Consider the following 4,636-nt stretch of genomic DNA (forward strand, 5'->3'; position numbering starts at 1 on the left):
GTGGGGGGGTCCCTGGAACCAATCACCCTTCTAGACCAAGGGATGGCTGTAATGTTTTCCAAATGCCTGTAACTGAAACCGTGGAAAGTGAAACCGCAGATAAGGGCGGGGTGGGGTTGGGGGGTGGCTGCTGTCTGTGGGAGACAAAAGCCAAGTCAGAGGAGATTCAGAGATTCAGCCAGGCTAGAGATAGATCTAAAGCAAGTGTGAGCTCTTCCACCAACTTAAATGCATCTTCACACACTCTCCAAGCACACACAGCCTTGTTAACTGCTTTTAAATAGTAAGTCACATGGAAATGTTGGAATGCCTTCACTAGTTCTGAAAAATCATCACCATCTTGGATTTTTAATACTGGTGTCAGGAATCTGCTTTCTCCATTATCACAGGACCCATCCCCCTATCAGCCACCTTTATGACAGAAATGCGCCTCCACCACTTGGTCAAGGTCACTGTGATTGAGTTTTTGTTTGATTTTTTCTTTTTTTTTTTTTTTTGGTTTGTTTGCACAGCTTGCAGGATTTTAGCTCTCACACCAGAGACAGAACCCAAGCCCTGTCAGTGAAAGCTCCAAGTCCTAACCACTGGACTGCCAGGAAATTTCCTAGTGCTCCTTTTAAAAAGATGTTTGGTTGGAATCCAAACTGAATAATTAATCTTTTTGTGACCCTCTCCTATATTTTATATTGCCCCAAACCATAACTCTAGCAAAAGCTGAGACACTCTTGACACACCCACTTTTCAAAGTAGATCCATCTTTCGATGAACACTAAACAAAGGTCTTTTTCCCTATAATTCTGTTTGATGCGGGACCAATAAATTTCAGGTCCAGTTTCTTGGGTGCTCTTTATGGTATCAGTTCAGTTTAGTCGCTCAGTCGTATCCGACTCTTTGCGACCCCATGGACTGAGCATACCAGGCTTCACTGTCCATCACCAACTCCCGGAGCTTGCAGAAACTCATGTCTATCGAGTCAGTGATGCCATCCAACCATCTAGTACTTATAGAGAGAGAATGGGATGAAAAATATATATCTTGATTAAAATAATAGTTTGATCTTTTAGATCTGGGTTTCGTTAGGAATTGCATGCCTTGTCCAGATCACATGGGAAGGGCCAAAATGACATCTTTAGCTTCTGCCTGGGTATCTGCCCTCTAACAGATAAATCCTTTGTTATTACAAGGATGATTTTTTTAAGGACTGTTTATAAAACACTATTTGTGAACAGCTTTTTGTTTGGACCATTTGAATATTACAACTGTGGAAACAGTATCTTTAACAGAACTCTTCCAAAGGTGGAAAAAATAAGTAAACCCAAGTTATAATTTATTGATAATAATTAATAATGTAGATGTGACCTAAATAGACCTTCTTCTAGCTCTTGCTATGCCTTTTTGTGCAAACATCTGACCTGTGCTGTAACACCAATTGAAATAAACAGTTTTATGTGTTGGTTTGGTGGCTAGGTGGTAAAGAATCTGCCGGCAACACGGGAGACCTGGGTTTGATCCCTGGGTTGAGAAGATACCCTGGAGAAGGGAACAGCAACATACTCCAGTATTCTGGCCTGGAGAATTCCATGGAGAGAGGAACTTGGCAGGTTACAGTCCATGGGGTCGCAGAGAGTCAGACACGACTAAATGCCTTCCCCTTTCACTTACTTAGCTGGATTTAGATGACTGTTGGGTTTCCCTGGTGGCTCAGATGGTAAAGAATCTGCCTATAATGCAGAAGACTTAAGTTCCAGAAGACCCCCTGGAGGAGGATCCAGAATTCTTGCCTGGAGAATCCCATGGACAGAGGCGCCTGCCAGACTACAGTCTATGCGGTCACACAGAGTTGTTCACAACTGAAGCGACTTAGCACACATGCATGCAGATGAGTGTTATCTTCTAGTTATAATGTGACTTTTGCTGTAATTGTTGTATAACTTTTTTTTTTAACTTCTTTTTTAAAACATAAAATCACTATAGTATTTTCCCTGCCCCCCTCAAGGATTTGGGGGAATCAGGCAATATGTAAATGAAAATACTTTATAAAATCTTAGTTAAGTGTTCTATAAATATTAAGTGGTATAATTTAGCATTTAAAGCAGTATTGTAAAATATCTTAAGAACAAAATGTCCATGTTTCTTTTATAACTACTTAAGGATTTTTTTTTTTGATAGAAATGTGTTTGTTTAATTGAAATTTAAATTACGCTGGTGATCCTGTATTTATTCTAGCCATCCTGCTGCTGCTGCTTCTGCTAAGTCGTTTCAGTCGAGTTCGATTCTGTGCAGCCCCATAGATGGCAGCCCACCAGGCGCCCCCATCCCTGGGACTCTCCAGGCAAGAACACTGGAGTGGGTTGCCATTTCCTTCTCCAATGCATGAAAGTGAAAAGAGAAAGTGAAGTCGCTCAGTCGTGTCTGACTATTAGCGACCCCATGGACTGTAGCCCACCAGGCTCCTCCATCCACGGGATTTTCCAGGCCAGAGTACTGGAGTGGGGTGCCATTGCCTTCTCCTACTTAAGGATTTTTTAAATGCTTTTTATTCTAAGATTTAGGAAAATATATTCACAGATACTTACATTTATCACTGGATATGATGAACATGAATTTGAGCAAAATCTGAGAGATAGCAAAAGACAGGGAAGCCTGGCATGCTGCAGTCCACGGGGTTACAAAGGGTTGGACACAACTGAGTGACTGAACAACAATAACACTTATTCGATTCAGTGAACCTATAATCATATCTGACACATCAGGTGATGCAACTAATAAAATAACTGGTATTATAAGCAGCACTTCCTTTTAGAATATTATCTCTGCCAGGAAGATTGTACCCGGAAACCTTTGAGTAAAAAATCCAATCAAATAAATTATTTCTAAATGAAATGTATAATTGATAGCCTTGCAACATATCATTTGTAAAATCAGTGTTGGACTCAAAACTGAGGGAAAAAAATAGCCCCATTCTTTCCCTTTGCTATTTTGTTTCAAATATCAGCTTCAGGTCTGGGTGCTTGATTCTTATCTTTGCATTTACCAGGCCTCTTTTTCTGGTGAATCAAAGCAATCTTTTTAACCCCCTCCTGAACCTGTGTTTATTATAATTAAGGCAAATACAATGGGTAAGTTTTCGTCTAAGAATAAAGGGAGTTCTGAGGAAGGAAATAGCAACCTACTCCAGTATCCTTGCCTGGAAAATCCTATGGACAAAATAGACTAGTGGGCTTCAGTCCATGGGGTAGCAAGAGTCAGACACGACTTAACGACTTAAACCACCACCAAAGGGAGTTCTCCCCTGATGGACTAGTGGCTAAGACTCCCAACTCAGGGGGCCAAGATTTGACCCCTGGTCAGGGAACTAGATCCCACATGATGCAACTAAGATTTCCCATGCCATGACTAAAGATCCCCGATGCAGCTGCCAAGACTGAAGACTCCATGTGCTGCAGTAAGACCCCACACAGCCAAATAAATAAAATAAAAACAAAAAAATATTAAAAGAAATTAAGAATAAAAGGAAATTTATTAGCAGGGAAAGAACAAGCCAAAAATGATACTGTTCAAATGTGAAGTTAGCCCATCATCAATGGGTCAAGTACTCCTTTAAACTGTTTCCCCAGCAGTGGAATGGCACACCAGCCATTGTCTCTCTTTCCCCAGAATCTAAGGAGAGAGGTTAGCCAGGCTTTGGGTTGTACTTGGGGTTTTTGGAAAGACTGATGTTGAAGCTGAAACTCCAATACTTTGGCCACCTGCTGTGAAGAGCTGACTCATTTGAAAAGACCCTGATGCTGGGAAAGATTGAAGGCAGGAGAAGGGGACAACAGGATGAGATGGTTGGATGGCATCACTGACTCAATGGACAGCAGTTGGTGATGAACAGGGAGGCCTAGCGTGCTGTGGTTCATGGGTTTGCAAAAAGTCAGACACGACTGAGTGGCTGAACTGAACTGGGGTTTTTGACTTCCATTTTTTCCAGCAGACTGTGCAGTTCAATCCCAAATGAACTCAGACTGATCCCAAAGTGCGCAACAGCAAAGAGGCTGAGCACTGATTAAATTCTGGAAAGACTGAGACAAGGTTTCTGTCCTTCAGAAATGTATAATAAGGGGAAATACTTACTGAGCATTCCCTCCATGCCACATGCTGTGCTCAGCACTTGGGATTACCTCACTACACTGACAACTACCCCCTGTGGTAGGTGCTTAGAACTTCCTCATATGCTAAAAAAAGGCTCAGAAAGGTTGAATTACTTGGCTAATGATATACAGATGGCAAAATCCAGATTCTGAGCTAAATCAGAAGGTCTCCAAGTCTGGATTCTTCACTACTGATGTCTTTGCAGGCTAGAGTCATCTCAGCTGGGCTGATGTGACAAATGAATCAAATACAAGGTACACTCAGATAAACACAGTGAGACAGTATGAGATGGCTGCTGATAAAGCGAGCAACTTTATTTCATTCTTGGCTGCTCTTGTAGGCCATGTGGGAGCTTAGTTCCCTGACTGGGGATCGAACCCTGGGCCACTGCAGTGGAAGCCCAAGAGTCTTAAATCACTGGACTGTCAGGGAAGCCCTGAAGGCAGGCAATTTTAAATGGAAGAGGTAGCGTTTGCAATGAATATTAAAACATGAGTGG

Source organism: Bison bison, unplaced genomic scaffold (genome assembly GCF_000754665.1).
Source record: "Bison bison bison isolate TAMUID 2011002044 unplaced genomic scaffold, Bison_UMD1.0 scf7180017864340, whole genome shotgun sequence".
In the NCBI taxonomy this organism is placed as follows: domain Eukaryota; kingdom Metazoa; phylum Chordata; class Mammalia; order Artiodactyla; family Bovidae; genus Bison; species Bison bison.